This window comes from Musa acuminata, chromosome BXJ2-7, assembly GCF_036884655.1.
Source record: "Musa acuminata AAA Group cultivar baxijiao chromosome BXJ2-7, Cavendish_Baxijiao_AAA, whole genome shotgun sequence".
In the NCBI taxonomy this organism is placed as follows: Eukaryota; Viridiplantae; Streptophyta; class Magnoliopsida; order Zingiberales; family Musaceae; genus Musa; species Musa acuminata.
Genome location: NC_088344.1, coordinates 25198199 through 25216870, shown reverse-complemented (window position 1 = coordinate 25216870; position 18672 = coordinate 25198199).

Below are 18672 nucleotides of genomic sequence, written 5' to 3'. Positions count from 1 at the left end.
TTCAGGCCATGGATTCGGGCATCGGGCCAAGAAGAGCGGATATTGCACTAACGATATCAGAGTTATGGAGTCAACTGGCCGATTGGGCAATAGGCCGCAAGAGAGGACGATGCGTCGAAGAATCGGATGAAGCATCGAGGGATCAATGACATGCCCGACAACTTAATTAATGCTTAGTATTAATTGTCTAGATCGAAGTATATTTTTACATGTGCAAGATTAACTACAATAGCAAGGCATAAAGCAAAATGAAGTCCCGAAGTCAAGGACGCGATCATGTTGGGAGTTTGAGAGTTCATCGAAAGTCCGGACGTTCTGTCATGGACTTAGCTAGTTTTGCCTAAGTCGTGCGGCACCCTTGCGTGTCTGTCCGCAAAGATCAGCCTCCCCAAAGTCTCCCATGTCCCTTAGGATCCACGAAAGAGAGAACGGGTTAGAGAAAATGCCTCAATCGGGATCCACAAGCAAACATCTCCGAAAAACACTTCATAGACAATGCAAATTACAAACAGACTTTACAAGCTCTGAATAGTTGCACAACAAAAGGTAAAATGGTCCATTACAGACCGAAAATCTCTCGCACGTGTCCACATGACACAACCTTTATTTACAAGCCTAAAGAGGCCACCAACCCAACTAAAATGGGATTATTAAGCCTTCGGCCGTCCCTCTATATGTTGTACAAGGCATGAACATACCAAAAGACACGGACATACATAAGCATTACATCAAACATCCTGTTTAGAAGTTTGTCTGTGATAGTTCGTCGGAAGTTTTGGCGGAACTAGCCGAGAAGTCACGGACCTTGCTAGAGAAACTCGTCGGAACTCGCTAAGAAGATTGTTGTGAAGTCCAGGAGCTTGCCAGGAGTCCGCTAGAATATTGCCGAGAGATCATCGGAAGTTCATCGGAAGATCACCGGAAGCTCGCCAGAAGAATGACATAGGGACTTGTTTAGCATGGCAAATGTCTTAGGATTTCATAGTTAGCACATAATTAGGCTTGGATTTAGGCCAACCTAATTAGGGGCTAGCTAGGCCCATGTAAGGATTGTGTTGGGCCCAATAAGAGGCCCAAACAGTGCCCCAAGGAGTCTCACCATCGTGGCATAGTCTTCGAGACTGTGTTAGGCGGTGGTACCACTAGTCTGGGCGGTTATACCGCCCCTAGCAGGGTGCCAAGCGATGATACCACTAGTTTGGGTGGTGGTATCACCCAGCACAGTACCCCAGGTGGTGGTACCGCCAGACCTAGGCGATGGTAACGCCCAAGACAATGTTAATGTCGACTAACACTGGGCGGTGGTACCGCCCGTGCTCGGGGAACCCGGGATGAGATGTTTTTAGGCTCCAAGTTTGAATCAACTTGAAGCCTATAAATATCCCTCTCATCCCTATTTAAAACATACAAGCACAGAGAGTCTAAAAAGAAAGAAATGTTGCTAAAATCTTGTTGTGATCTCCTCTCCCTCTTCTAAGTGTTAGACTAGTTTAAGAGAGGAGTAAGTGAGTGCTTGTAAGGGTTATCTCCTAAACCCTGTAAAAGGAGAAGAGGGGTGTAAAAGGTGATTGGCCTTCGCCTATTAAAGGAAGGCCTCTAGTGGATGTCGGTGATCTCGTCGGAGGAGGAAGCCAAAAGTGGATGAAGGTCAAGATTAACCGAACCACTCTAAATCTCAGTTTGCATTTACTTTTTGCTATTTATCTTAACTGCAAACTACCTCCAATGCTTTACATCAATTACAATTTCATATGTTTTCAATTTAAGTTAAGTTTCCGAAAACGGTTTTATGTTAGAAATGATTTTATCGTATGAAAGTTTTTAAACCGTCGTGATTTTACCGCTGCACTAATTCACCCCCTCCCCCCCCTCTTACTATCGACCCTGATCCTAACATACATCGCATGCAAATATATATACATATCTAGTAGTGTATAAGCAATCACACCAGATGATCATGGACTACAACCTAATGTGATCAGGCCTGAGCCAGTAGGCCTAATCACTCACATCAAGATTGCAATGATGCATCTCCATGCCCTGTGTTCATCCATCTCGTCCTCGTCGGTTCTGTCGACATCTTGACACATTTCCATACATCGCGATCGTCCGTCTCGTGGGTCCCGCTATCGCTTCCACGCTCCCGTTGTGTCTCCTCGTATGATTACAACTTAATCATATATACGTAGACCCGACAATAAACGAGAAATATAATGGAGGCTCGCAGGCCCTAATAATAATAATCACAAGTACACATATCACACGGTCGATGATCATCCGTCCACATATCATACATCATATATATAAATCATCATCACGTAGGACTACTAGATAATAATAAAAAATAATAATCAATTAAATCTTTTAATTAATTAATATTTTTGAAATCAGAGACATGTAGGAAATTTTCTGAATTCTAAGGGATATTTTCGTAATTTTGATAAAAGGATAGAATTGGAATTTCCTAAATTCATAGGGGCAAAACTATTTTTGTGCCCAAGAATGCCCTAATCCCTTTCTCCCTAGTAGGGTGGCAGCGGCGACGGCCTGTGGGGCGGGGGCGCCGCCTCTACCAGCGGGCAGCGCCACCCCTACAGGTGGGCGCCCCTACGAGCGGGCGCCCCTACGGGCGTCGCCGCCTCGGCGGGCAGTTCTGCCCGCGACCTTCCCTGTTGGGGTATTTGCCCGCGGGAGCAACGGCCGCAGGCGCCGCTGCCCTACGGCGCTTCACCCCACGGGAGAAGCGGCGCCTCTACCCGCGGGCTGCCAGCCCCGTCAGACGCAAGCCTCCTGCAAGCAGGCCGCAGGCCGGCTGCTACAGGCACAACGCTTGCGCATGCATCAGCGTTGTGTGGCCTGGCTACCGCTGTAGGTGGCTGCATGCACGTAAATTGAGGGCACCAACTATTGCTGCACTTTCTTGCTTTTGCGTCAACGATTTTGACATTAAAAGTTTCTCCAAAACATAATACACACAGTTCAAAACTAATTTATCGCATGAATAACCTAGCTTTGATACCACTATTGAAAAATCTTGGGGGCGACATAACATGTGCAGCGGAAAAACAAAAAACAAAATCCCCTATTCCCAAAGAGATGTTCGTCGTGCTGCGAAGATTGACGCGCAAAAATCCGTGAAACAAACTGTGTATAAAATAGATTATGTTACATAGGGAGATCGTATATCCTTGTTTCCTTACAAATCTATAGGAGAGGGTGAAGGAGGTCAAGCATCCTCCTCTCTAAAGGTGATCCACACAGCAGGACTACGACGACGCTCCTCAAAACTCTAGAGCTGGAGAGAGGGAGGAGAATATGAGAGACAAGCAAAGGCTCTAGCCTATGAACCATTGAATCCCTCCTATTTATAGAGGTACCCTGTCAAACCCTAATGGATCCTCCCCTATTGGGTAATGAATATGTATCCAATTACCCAAGCCTCTCATATTAGTGGATCTCTATCTAATAATCTGCCATAAGCTTTTATTGGATCTCTTTCAATGGATCCAATAATTTAGGGACTTATTGGATATCCAATAAGATAGGGGCTCCGACGGATATCTCATAACCGAACCTCTACTCATCGCAACACCTACCATATGTGTGTGACCCTCTCGGCCTAATATCGAGCTGGCCATGAGTCATACCTATTAGAACTCCTTCTGGCTCAGTGAATTATTATCTCCAAAATAATTCACTCGATTCATCGACTACGGACGTACTTGGCCACTACGTTGCAATCCCTAGATGATACAGGGGAATCCAATCCATTGGACCTGTTTGTCCTCAATTACCGTGTACCTATAGTCCCTCATCCATCTAATATTCATAGACCATATACCGGGTATGGTACTGTCAAACCCATACAGTTTCAACTCGAGTCTTATTCTAATCGGATTCTCTCAGAAAACTTTCTCTCAATCTGAATGACCCTGGCCAGGGATTTGTCTGAGTAAGAACACATGAGATATTCCTCTCATGACGCCGAGAGTGGATGATCCTCTATCGACACTCAATAGCCCTCGTAAGGTCGACTACCACTTCCAATGACCGGCTGTACTAGATCTAGGATATCCAAACCTATAAGTCCGGTATCAAAAAATGAAGTACTTATATAGGACATCCTTGGTGTCTTAAGTCTAAGGAGCAGATATACTATTGAGACTATGGAATGGCTATCTGACAATCAGGCATCATCAACCATCCAGCATTCCGTAAGCGGATTAATCAGTGAACTCATTCTCCAATGAGCACCTGTACTATATCCCTAATGTCCCCACACGAGCAGCTATGAGATCAGTTGCATCCATCATATGGAGGGGTATATAACACATCAGTTTATCCGGTTATCTTGATGCCTCTCTCGAGTAACCTATGACCAGGATTATTTAGGATCTTTGTTTAAAGGTGAATCGGTCTCATTATCGTGATCTCATCATGATCTGATTCCCATTGCACAGATCCAAGGACATCACAATATATACATGCATATATGCAATAGTAAATATAAAGTGATAAATGCCAAAATATAATAAGCAAAAAGATTCCGTGTCAAGTCACACGTGTCAATCACTCAAGTGATTGGCTTGCTGGGCACCTATAACTAGCAGTGATACCACCTAGACTAGGTAGTGGTACCACCCAATGTCAGTCTGTAGGTGGTGGTATCGCTAGTACTCCGGAACTCGGGATGAGACACTTTTTGGCTCCATTTCTAAAGCCATTAGGGCCTATAAATACCCCACTCTTTCCGACATAAAAGAGCAATGAAAGTGTGAACAAAAGTCTTGTGATATTGGGTTGTGAAAGTATGAAAAAAATGCTAAGTGTTTGTGATCAATCTAAGGGTTGTCTCCTAAACCTATAAAAAGGAGTAAGTATTGTAATATGGTGGTTGGTCTTCGCCCATTGAAGGAAGATTATTAGTGGATGCCAGTGGCCTCAACGAGGAGAAATCAAAAGTGAACGTAGGTCATAATGACCGAACCACTATAAATCCGGTGTGATATCTTCCTTGTCAGCTCTATTCTACTTTTTTTTATACTGCTTATTGACTTGGCTGCTTACTCCACTTCACACTCTCCTTTTGTTAAACACATTTCTAATACACGTTTAATCGAAATGAAGTTTACCGACTTGATGCAATTTATAGAAAAGCACTAATTCATCCCTCCTCTTAGTGCTGACTTGATCCTAACAAGTGTCCTCACATAAGCAGCTATGAGACCAGTTGCATCCATCATATGGATGAGTATACAACACACTAGTCTATCCAGTTATCTCAATATCTTTCTCAAGTAACCTATGACCAAGATTATTTAAGATCTGTGTTTAAAGTTGAATCGGTCTAATTATCGTAATCTCATCACGATCCGATTACCATTGCACAGATTCATGGACATCACAATATATTTATGCAATAGGCAATATAAAGTGTTAAAATACCAAATAAAAATAATAAGTAAAAAGACTATGTGTCAAGTCGTATGTGTCATCACTCACGTGATTGGCTTGTAGTATAACTAGCAGACCTTCCTCAAATCACTGCCCAAAACTCTTTCATGCGTGCACCACATAATCAAGAAGGGGCTACCACTTCTTGCTATCCACATGCCCCAAATAGATGCTATAGTGTGAGGAGGAGAGGGAGAGAGGAGGATAGGAGTTGGTAGAAAAAAAGAACCTAGCCCATGGCCATTGGTTTCCTCCTATTTATAGAGGTCCTCTATCAACTTAACCCTAATAGATTCTACCATATTGGGTACTAGATCTCCATCAAACTATCAAAGCCTCTTAGATTAGTGGGTCTCTACCCAATAATCTCTCATTGGCTCTTATTGGATCTCATCCATAGGATCCAAAAATTCAAGGGCTTATTGGATATCCAATAAGATAGGAGCTCCAACGGATATCTTATATCCGAACGTCTACTCATCGCAACACCTACCATTTGTGTGTGACCCTCTAGGCTTTATATCGAGCTGGTCATAAGTCATACCTGTCAGAACTCCTTCTAACTCAGTGAATTATTATCTCTATAATAATTCACTCGACTCATCGACTACAGACGTACTAGGCCACTATGCCGCAATCCCCAAACAATATAGGGGAATCCAATCTATTGGACTTATTTATCCTCAATTAATGTGTATCTATAGTCCCTCATCCATCTAATACCCTAGAGATCGTATACCGGGCATGGTGCTGTCAGGCCCTAAATGGTTTCTACTCGAGTCTTGCTCTAATCGGATTCTCCCGGAGAACTCTTTATCTCTCAATCTAAATGATCTTGGCCAATGATTTGTCTATGCAAGAACACATAGAATATTCTTCTCATAACACCGAGAGTGAATAATCCTCTATCGATACTCAATAGCCCTTGTAAGGTTAGCTATCACTCCCGATGACCGACTGTGTTAGATTTGAAACTTCCAAGACTATAAGTCCAGTATCAAAGAGTGGAGAACTCATATAAGACATCTTTGGTGTCTCAAGTCTAAGGACCAGATACACCACTAGGACTACGAAATCACTTTCTGACAATAAGACATCATCAACCATCCGGCATTCTATGAGTAGATCGATCAGTAAACTCATTCTCCAATGAGCACCTGCACTATATATCAAGTGTCCCCACATGAGCAGCTATGAGACCAACTACATCCATCATATGGACAAGTATATAGTACACTAGTTTGTCTGGTTATCTCGATGTCCCTCTCCAATTATCTCGATGTCCCTCTCGAGTAACTTATGACCAGGATTATTTAAGGTCTATGTTTAAAGGCAAATCGGTCTTATTATTGTGATCTCAACATAATCCGACTCTTATTACACAGATCCATTGACATCACAATATATATTAATGCAACAAGCAATATAAAGTGATAAAATACCAAATAATGTAGTAAGCAAAAAGAGTGAGTGTCATGTCATACGTGCCATCACTCACATGATTGACTTGCATGGCATCTATGACTAGCAATAATCGTGTGTGTTTTGATCGAGTTAGTTTAAGTCTAATTGAGTCGGTTTTAGGGTGAATAATGCCAACTCAATTAGGGACCTATTATGTTTGAGTTAGGGTTGTTTTGGGCCAAGGAGAAAGCCCATTTAGCGACCCTTAGTTGGCCCAAGCGGTGACACTGCTTGAGGCTCAACCTCCTAGGTTGTCTTGGCGATGGTAGCTATAGGAAAATCAAGGGGTGACATCACATATGTAGCGGAAGAACATAAAACAAAAACCCCAAATTTTTCAAAAAGGTATTCTTCGTTGTGCGAAGATTGGTGCGTAAAAACCTATGAAACTTAAGTTCAAGTATGAGATAAATGTATTTTACCTAGGGAGATCGTATATACCTGAATCCCTATAGATATGTAGGAGAGGATAAAGGAAGTCAAGCACCCTCCTCTTTGGTGGTGATCCATATAGTAGGGCTATAATGATGCTCCTCAAATCACTGCCTAAATCTCTATTGAATCTCAGATTTTGATAATGAAACCAATCAATATGTGTTGATGTTTTAATATATGTTTTGAGTGACGCAGGATGCTTTGATCAGGATGAGACAATTAAAGCAGGAAAAATCATATTAGGCTGGAGGAACATGTTAGAAGATTGGACGTCAGGTTGGTGGATTGGTCGACGTATCGATAGAAGGCCTCAGGCTATGGATTCGGGTATCGGGCTAAGAAGAGCGGACATTGCACCAAGGATATCAGAGTTACGGAGTCAATTGGCTGTTTGAGCAATAGGCCGCAAGAGAGGACGATGCGCCGAAGAATCGGACGAAGCATCGAGAGACCAATGACATGCCGAACAACTTGATTAATGCTTAGTATTAATTGTCTAGATCGAAGATTGTTTTACATGTGCAGGATTAACTACGATAGCAAGGCACGAAGCAAAATAAAGTCCCGGAGTCAAGGACGAGATCACATTGGGAGTTCGAGAGTTCGTCGAAAGTCTAGATGTTCATCGGAAGTTCTGGAGGAACCAGTCGAGAAGTCTCAGAGCTTGCCAGAGAAGCTCATCGAAACTCACCAAGAAGGTCATCGTGAAGTCCAGGAGTTTGCCGGGAGTCCGCCGGAACATTGCCGAGAGATTGTCGAAAGTTCGCCGGAAGATCGTCGGAAGCTCGCTGGAAGAATAGACTTACGAATTTTGTTTAGCTTAGAATATGTCTCAGGAATCGTAGTTAGCACGTAATTGGGCTTGGATTGGGCCAACCCAATTACGAGCCTGCTAAGCCCATGTAAGACTTGTGTTGGGCCCAATAAGAAGCCCAAATAGTGCCCCAAGAAGTCTCATCGTCGTGGCATAGTCTTCGAGACGATGTCAGGCGGTAATACCGCTAGTCTGGGTCGTTGTACTGGCCCTGGCAGCATGCCAGGTGGTGTTACCGCCCAGCACTGCCCCCTAGGCGGTGGTACCGCTAGACTTGGGTGGTGGTACCACCCAGGGCAGTGTCAGCCAAACTGACACTAGGCGATGGTACCGCCCAACGCAGGCGGTGGTACCGCCCATGCCCGAGGAACCCAGGATAAGATGTTTTTAGGCTCTAAGTTTGAATCAACTTGAAGCCTATAAATACCTCTCTCATCCCTAGTTAAAGGATACAAGCACAAAGAGTTTGAAAGTAGAAAAACGTTGTTGTAATCTCTTGTGAGAATCCTCCTCTTTGAGTCTAAGTGTTAGATTAGTTTGAGAGGAGTGAGTGCTTGTAAGGGTTGTCTCCTAAACCCAGTAAAAGGAGAAGAGGGGTATAAGAAGAAGGTTGATCTTTGCCTAGTAAAGGAAGATCGTTAGTGGATGCCGGTGGCCTCCACGGAAGAGGAATCGGAGGAGTGGATGTCGGTCACAATTGACCAAACCACTATAAACTGCCATCTTCTCTAGTTTGCCTTTTATTCTTACCATTTACATACTACAAACTACTTAGATAGTCACTATGCTTCCTTATGCTTCCATGTTATTAACTTTCCGAAATTGGTTTTCAACGTAAACCAACTGAGAAATAATGTAAACCAATTGAGATATTATGAGGCTCTGATACTAACAGTTGGTATCAGAGCCTCATTATTTCTCAGTTGGTTTAACACCCAAGAGAAATGACTCATTTCGGCTTTCAAGAGGGTTACTCTCTCATTCATCCTCCCTTTTTCAATGGGATGAACTACATTTATTGAAAAACTCGAATGAGAGTTTTCTTACTTTATTTGGATTTAAATTTATGGCACATAGTCGAAAACGGATTTGAAATGTATTCTCTTCCAATGAACCATTGGAATGATTTGGAGAAGAAGACGTTTTCTCTAAATGCAAAGGCTATGAATGCCTTATTTTGTGCCTTAGATAAAAATGAATTTAATCTGGTTTCTTGGTGCGAAACGACTTTCGATATTTGGCGCACTCTTGAAATCACACACGAAGGCAGAAGTTGTATAAAAAATTCTAAAGTAAATTTTTTTATGCATGATTTTGAGATGTTTTATATGGAACCTGTTGAATCTCGGATTTTGATGATGAAGTCAATTGTCATTTGTTGTCTAATATATGTGTTGAGATAAGTGTGCAGGATTAACTATGATGAAAGTAAGACATGTAGCAGGAGTTGCGCCGGAGTCATGACAATGATCACGTTGGGAGTTCGAGAGCTCGACGGAAGTTCGGACAGTCGTCGGAGGTTCTGCGGGAACAAATCCGGGAAGTCCAGAAGCTTGCCAAAGAAGCTCGTCGGAACTTGCCAAGTGGATCGTCGCAAGTCCAGGAGTTTGCCGGAAGTCCGTAGGAGCATCACCGAGGGTTCATCGGATGATCGACGGAAGTTGATGAACGAATGGTCGGATTTGGGGAAGAAGTATTTTTCTTTAAACGCAAAGGCTATGAATGCCTTATTTTGCGCTTTAGACAAAAATGAGTTCAATCGGATTTCTACGTGCGAAACGGCTTTTGATATTTGGCGAACACTTGAAATAACGCACGAGGGAACTAGTAGAGTCAAAGACTCGAAAGTTAACATTTTATTGCATGATTTTGAGCTTTTTCAAATGCAACCAAGCGAGACTATAGGCGACATGTACACCCGTTTCACGGATGTCGTCAATAATCTAAGAGTTCTTGGGAAATCTTTTTCGAATTTTGATCTCGTAAGCAAGATCTTAAGATCCCTTCCAAAAAGGTGGGATTCTAAAATAACCGCAATACAAGAAACAAAAGATTTAAATATTTTTCCACTTGAAGAACTAATTGGTTTGTTGATGACATATGAAATGGTGCACAATGCACATGATGAACAAAATCACCTTCCAAAGAACAGGAAGGATTTGGAACTCCGGACAAATGGATACCACTTGAGCATTGACTCAAGTGATGAGGACAATGATGAACTTGAATTTCGAACACTTAATCTTAATAAGTTTATTAAACAAAAATCTAAAATAAACAATGAACTTGAACGGAGGAAGAGGCCAAAGAAGAGGAAGGCAACCAAGGATGAATCAAAAACTTCCAAAGGTGAAACGACGAATTGGGCTTTGACGAGCTTCGACTACAAGGTAAGTAACTCAACTCTCTTGAATTATTTTGAAATTACATGAGTGCTTAACTTAGTTAGTAGGATTTTTTTTATGCTTTTCTTTCTAGTTTTTTTGAAAAATTAAAAATTATGAATGATGATTGCTTAATTTGTGATAATACAAAATTCCATGAATGTTTATGATTTTCGTATTGGATTTTGATGTATGGTTTTGACATAAAAATTAATTTGCATGATTATGTTTAATAGGATTAATCTATGATTGTGTATTTTGATATTATGCATGAGAATTTAAAATGATGATACCCTATGTTTTGGAATGATGCCTTGATGGTGATGATGCTTTCGGTTCTAAACATGATGCTCAACACTTTCATAAACATTTTCTTTTACTCAATCCAAAATGAAACACAAACAAAAAATAAATATATATGTATGATCGTGATAAATTCATGTTGATTTTAGTTTCAAAACAAGATGCATTGTTTGCTACAAATTAAACATCATGATAATGGCATGTTTTATGATAATGCTTACACACCAAATGTGATTAATAGATAGAAGCAAACATAACAATGATTTTGCTCTCAACATGATGCATAGTTTTTACATGAAAATTTTAAATATGCTCATATGAAATCAATTGCATGACATGAAAATGGATTCTCTATCCTATTGAAATTAATGAACTCATTTCATGAATTATGTGAATATCTTGAATCAAATCTTTTGGAAAATGCCACATGCTTAATGCGATTCGACTTAATAAATCTTTATGACAAAATTTGCCTTTCTATCTTGAATGTTGACATTTCTTTTTAAAGCAAAGGCATGCTTATAAGAAGCAAAACACATGAATAGAAATTTATAAAAATGAAATACAATCCTCTATGTTATTGATTTTTTAATAAATCTATGCTTGTCATATATAAATTTATTGAATGTAATTTTGAGGATGATTTCAAATTTGACAAATGCTTGATTCATATTTACGACATTAGATACATTTTAAATATGAATCATGCTTCAATCTTGTTAAATGCTTCAATCATTTTCTATCTCTAAAGTTCTCGATTTTTGATGAAATACAAGTGATAAATTCATTTATGATATCTTGTAAATCACTTGAATTATGAATGAGATTTTGATGATGTGTTAAAGAATCACTTAAAAAGAAAATGTTTTTTTTTCCATCTTAGCGAGATTAATGATTTCATGATATTGTGTGAATCTCGAAATTGATTTTGATGAAATGGTAATAACGTTATTCATGTTATGAATCTCAAAAATGATAATTTGATTATGATTTTTTTTGAGTTAATGAATTAACTTGAATGAAACTTTGTTTCAACCGAATCATGAACTTGTTAAGAACAATTTTAATGAATCATGAATCATATCTTTGGTATTCATGAATTGATCCTTATTGATATCTTTCATGAATTCTTTGTATATTTGGCTTGTCGAACGGTTGACATATTTAGCCATTGAGTCCTCCCTTTCTTTTTTACTTTGATAAAGGGGGAGAAGGTTTTGCTAGCTTGTGCATTGAAAATGAAAGTAAACTTCCTAGCATGCTAAGTAAAACTTGCAAGCTTGCACTTCTCAAAAGAGAAGATGCAAATGTAACATTTGCCAAATTGTTTGCTTGCCTCGTGTAAAACATTATCTCTTGCTAGTTTGACATTTTTGCTAGCTTGTATGTTGCAAATCTTGATCACTTTTTCAAACATTTTGCTAGCTTGCATGATGTAGAACTTGCTATCTTGAACATTACCAAAAGTGCTATCTTGTATGCTATAAAACTTGCATATCTAAAACTTGATAGCTTGAATGTCCTAAGCATGATGCAAAACTTGCTAAATTTTCTAGCTTCAAAACTGCATGATGATAAAACTTGATATTATGTTTTTCATGCAATGAGTTGAACTTATATTAAAAACACAAAGAATAGTTGTACTTCTCCTTTTTGTTGATGACAAAGGGGGAGAAGTATGTTGATGACATGATATGCATAAGTTTATGCATATGTTCATGATGATGTGTTGCAAGTATTCATGATGAATATTGCAATGACTTGAATTCAGTTTGAATTCAAGGTTCTATCAATATGGCATATTGATAGGGGGAGTTTGGTTAAACTCCGGGGAGTTAAAGTTAACTCCGTTAGTCATCAATTAGTTGTCATCATCAAAAAGGGGGAGATTGTTGAATCTCGTATTTTGATGATGAAACTAATTGATAATTATGTTTATGTTTAACTGCATTTTGAGTGATGCAGGTCTACTCGATCAGGATTAGACAGTTACCGCAGGAGAAATTGATGTTGTGCCGGAGGAGATCACGTCAGGGTATTGGACGGCAGAAGGCTTCGGACATCGGGCGTCGGGCCAAGGAGAGTGGAATTGCGCCAAGGATATTGGGGTTGCGGAGGTCAACCACCGATTGGGCAACAAGCCGCAAGAGAGGACGATGCACCGAAGAATCGGACGAAGTGCCAACCAATGACGTGCCGGGCAACAGAATGTCAATTCGCGTTGTAATAATTGTCTAGATCGGAGTACAGTTTTAGTTTGTGTGTGCAGGAATAACTACGATAACGATGAAGACATAAAGCGAAACAAAGTGCTAGAGTCAAGCGCGAAGGATTCATTGGGAGTTCGAGAGTTCGACGGAAGTCCGAAGGTTCGTCGGGAATGCTGTCGGAACTAGCCGAGAATGAGTAGGGAGCTTGCCGAAGGGATTTTCGGAAGCTCGCCGAAAGGTTCGTTGGAAGTTCGCGGAGCTCACCGAGAAAGATCGGAGCTTACCAAAGAAGCTCATTGGAACTCGCCAAGATCAAATCGTGAAGTCTAGGAGCTTGCCGGGACCCCGCAGAATGGTTTCCGAGAGTTTATCGGAAGACCGTCGGAAGTTCGCCGGAAGCTCGCCGGAAGAAGTCTTGACTTATGGACTTTGTAATAGCTTAGAAAATGTCTTTAAATTCATAGTTAGCACGTTAATTAGGGTTAGGATTAGGTGTTAATCCTATAACCCAAGTAGGGGCCAATTGGGCCCAAGTTCGAACTAGTTTGGGGCAAGATTGAAGCCCAACTAGTGGGCTGAAAACACTGTAGGCGGTGGCACCGCCTGGGCTGGGCGGTGGCACCGTCCAGTGCCCGAGAGCTGGGCGGTAGCACCGCTTGGGCTGGGCGGTGGCACCGCCCAGCACTGTCAGCGCCTGACACGGACAGGCGGTGGCACCGCCCAGCACCCGAGAAGTCGGGCGGTGGCACCGCTAGTGCAACGGTCGACAGGCGGTGGCACCGCCAGCCTCGGGAACTCAAGGGAATTCAAATTTTGGAGATCAAATTTGAATCCTCTTGGGGTCTATAAATACCCCCCCAATTCTCAGCAGAGAATACAACCTTTTGAGAAGCAATTATTTGAGAGAAAAGTCTTAGAAAGTCTTAGCAAGTCTTGTTTTTCAATTTCGAAAGAGTTCACCTCCTTCCTTCTTACTGAAAATTTGTAAGAGGTTGAACTGCTTGTAAAAGGTTGTAAGAGGGGTATTTGCCCTTCCATTTCAAGAGATTTGCTAGTGGAAGGTGGGAGCCTCATCGAAGAGGGGCCTCGCAAGTGGATGTAGATCATTTGACCGAACCACTATAAAATCGGCGTAATCTCTAGTTTGCATTTACTTATTGTCATTTATATTACTGCAAACCATTTGCACTTTAACGCTATACTGCTTTGTCTCCGTCTCACTTATCTCTTCAAGTTAAAACGCAATCGAAACGATTTTAAACGAAAACGTTACTTTTATCGTACGAAGTTTCCGAAAAGTATTTAAATCGAAAAAGTTTATCGCACTTCACCGCTGCACTAATTCACCCCCCCCTCTTAGTGCCGCTTCGATCCTAACATACACTATTGACATCAATGATTTGTGTAATGAAATGTGTTTTTCGGTTTTGAATGAGGATGCTTGGCTATGACATAGAAGATTAGGTCATGCTAGCATGAAACTAATCACTCAAATATCATCTAAAGAACTTGTAAGAGGAATTCCTCATATCAAGTTCATCAAAGATAATGTATGTGATGCTTGCCAATTAGGTAAACAAATTAAGGGTAGTTTCAAAACTAAGAATCAAATAAGCACCTCTAGGCCCTTACAATTGATCCATATGGACTTGTTCGGACCAATCTCTACATCGAGTCTAGGAGGTAGCAAATACGCCTTTGTCATTGTTGATGACTATAGCAGATATACATGGACCTATTTCTTAAAATAGAAAAATGAATGCTTTAGATATTTTACCAAGTTTTGTAAACTTGTTCAAAATGAGAAGGGTTCTATGATTTCGTCAATTAGAAGTGATCATGGTGGAGAATTTCAAAACCATGATTTCCAAAAATTCTGTGAACTCAATGGATACAACTATAATTTCTCTACTCCAAGAAATCCTCAACAAAATGGGGTAGTAGAAAGAAAAAATCGAAATTTACAAAAAATGGCAAGAACAATGTTGAATGAACATAGCTTACCCAAATACTTTTGGGCCGAAGCCGTAAACACTGCATGCTATATTTTGAATAGAGTTCTAGTAAGACCCTTACTCACCAAAACTCCTTATGAGTTATGGAATAACAAAAAACCCAATGTTTCATATTTTAAAGTTTTTGGGTGTAAGTGTTTTATCTTGAATGAAAAGGATAACTTAGGAAAATTTGATGCTAAATCCGATGAAGGAATCTTTCTTGGTTATTCTTCGGTTTCTAAGGCTTTTCGTATCTTCAATAAAAGAACTTTAATTATTGAAGAATCCATTCATGTTGTTTTCAATGAGATTTCCGAAATTAGGAAAAATGATCTTGATGATGATGTTAATTTTGATTCTTTGAATTTAAATGAAACCCCGTCTCCAATTAACAACTTGGATGCATCTACTTCCCAGATTTCCTTACCCAAGGATTGGAAGTATGCAGATGCTCATCCTAAGGAGCTAATCTTAGGAGACACATCAAAGGGGGTTCAAACACGATCTTCTCTTAAAAATTTTTGTGCCAACGCCGCTTTTCTCTCCCAAATTGAACCCAAATGTGTTGATGAAGCCATGAAAGATAATTCATGGATTATCGCAATGCAAGATGAATTGAATCAATTTGAGAGAAATGAGGTGTGGACGCTTGTTCCTAGGCCAAATGACCATTTAGTTATTGGTACTAAATGGGTCTTTAGAAACAAGCAAGATGAAAATGGTATCGTGGTTAGAAACAAGGCTAGATTAGTGGCCAAAGGTTTCAACCAAGAAGAAGGTATCGATTACGAAGAAACCTTCGCTCCTGTGGCTCGATTAGAAGTCATAAGGATGCTCCTTGCCTACGCTAGTAGTAATAATTTTAAGTTGTTTCAAATGGATGTTAAAAGCACTTTTCTTAATGGCTTTATTTCTGAAGAAGTCTATGTTGAACAACCTCCTGGATTTAAAAATAATAGTCTCCCTAATCATGTGTTTAGATTAACTAAAGCTCTCTATGGTTTAAAACAAGCTCCAAGGGCTTGGTATGAGAGACTTCGTTCTTTTCTTATTGAAAATAATTTCATAAAAGGCAAGGTTGATACTACATTATTCATCAAGAACTTTGAAAATAATTTTCTCATTGTTCAAATTTATGTTAATGATATTATCTTTGGTTCTACGAATGAACCTCTTTGTGAATCTTTTGCTAAAACTATGAGTCTTGAATTCGAAATGAGTTTAATGGGAGAGTTAACATTCTTCTTAGGTTTACAAATCAAACAACTAAGCAATGGCATCTTTATTAGTCAAACTAAATATGCTATGAATTTACTAAAGAAGTTTAATATGAATAACTCAAAAGCTATTAACACTCATATGAGCACCTCCACTAAGTTAGAAATTGATGAAAGTGGAGAAAGCTTCGATCAAAAAACTTATAGGGGTATGATAGAAAGTTTACTTTACCTCACTGCAACTAGACCATACATCATGTTCAGCGTAGGACTTTGTGCTAGATTTCAATCAAACCCTAAGATATCTCATCTCAAAGCAGTTAAAAGAATACTCAGATATCTTAATGGTACCACAAATCTAGGATTATGGTACCCAAAATCAGAGAATCTTGAGTTAATTGCTTATGCTGATGCGGACTTTGCTGGCTGTAGATTAGATAGAAAAAGCACATCAGGAACATGTCAATTCTTAGGACATGCCTTTATTTCTTGGTCATCTAAGAAACAAAACTCGATTGCACTATCGACAACCGAAGCTGAATATATTACAGCAAGTGCATGCCGTGCACAAGTTGTATGGATGAAAAATACCTTAGAAGATTATAAAGTTCATCTTAAAAATATTTCCATTAAATGTGATAACACAAGTGCAATATGCTTAACAAAGAACCCTATACAACACTCAAGAACAAAACATATTGATATTAGACATCATTTTATACGAGATCATGTTACTAATCATGATGTAATTATAGAGTTCATTGATACTAAACATCAACTAGCCGATATTTTTACAAAACCTCTAAGTGAAGAACAATTTGATTTTATAAGAAGAAAATTAGGAATGTTGATGTGTCCGAATACTTAAACTAGTTAAAATTACTTTTCGGACTTTATTGAATGATCAAATCACTTGATTGCCACGTGTTGAAATGTTTTGATTTTTGTAGCATAATCTGGTCCGAATGCATGAAAGAATTCATCTCATTTTCGGACTCGCTTAACAGCTGGAATGACAAAAATCAAACACACTCTTATGAAAAATATTTTTTCGAAATGGATTTGATAAAATGACTTTCCTCCTTCATGCACAAAGAATTATAACAAGGAGAAGAAGTATTCAAAGCATTATACTTATCATGCCTTCCTTTATATGCTTGATAACTTGCTTATATTGTTCTCTTGGTATCATATCTACCATGCTTTTTGTTGATGACAAAGGGGGAGAAATATATGAATTGATTTGATGCTATAAACACTGATGCTATGATTATGCCATGCTTGCATCATCAAGAGATATATGAAAAGATGCCATACATAGAAATGCAACACTTGCTAAAATATAAGAAATGTGTGCATCATGTAATGATATCAAAATCTTACTTCACAACTTTACATGTTGATATCTTACAATATGATGAATTGCTACTATTACCATCATTCAAACTTGTAATGTAAAATTTGAAAATGAATGTCAAGCCTTAACATCATCTTCAAAGAGATACATCATGATAGGAATCATAATGGGAATATGTCTCTTGAATTTATAAGGTTTTAAATTCAAGAATGACTTATCTCAAGTATGACATATAGACAGGGGGAGTTAAGGTTAACTCTATTATCAATTGATTGTCATCATCAAAAATGGGGAGATTGTTGAATCTCGGATTTTGATGATGAAGTCAATTGTCATTTGTTGTCTAATCTATGTGTTGAGATAAGTGTGCATGATTAACTACGATGAAAGTAAGACATGCAGCAGGAGTTGCGCCGGAGTCATGACAATGATCACGTTGGGAGTTCGAGAGCTTGACGGAAGTTCGGACAGTCGTCGGAGGTTCTACGGGAACAAATCCGAGAAGTCCAGAAGCTTGCCAAAGAAGCTCGTCGGAACTTACCAAGTGGATCGTCGCAAGTCCAGGAGTTTGCCGGAAGTCCGCAGGAGCATCACCGAGGGTTCATCGGATGATCGACGGAAGTTCGCCGGAAACTCGCCGGAAGAAGCGATTGACGCACCGGAGCAAGCTGCAGAAATTGTCTTAGGATTTATCATAGTTAGCACTAATGATTAAGTTGAAAATGGGAGGTGATCCCATTAGCTTAATCTTGGGGCAATTGGGCCCCTGAAAAACCCAAATTGGGCCGAATGGATCAACCCATTCGGACCCTGGTTGTTGTGGGAGGTGCAACTGCCCAAGTCAGGAGGTAGCACCGCCTGGGCTAAGTCTCCCAGGGAGACTGGGCGGTGCAACCGCCCCAGCCAGGAGGTGCAACCACCTGGGCTCAGTCTCCGAGCGAGACTAGGCGGTGCAACCTCTCTTGACAAGAGGTGGCACCGCCTGAGCTCAAGTTTCGAGCTCTGCCAAGCGGTGCAACCGCCCCAGTCAGGAGGTG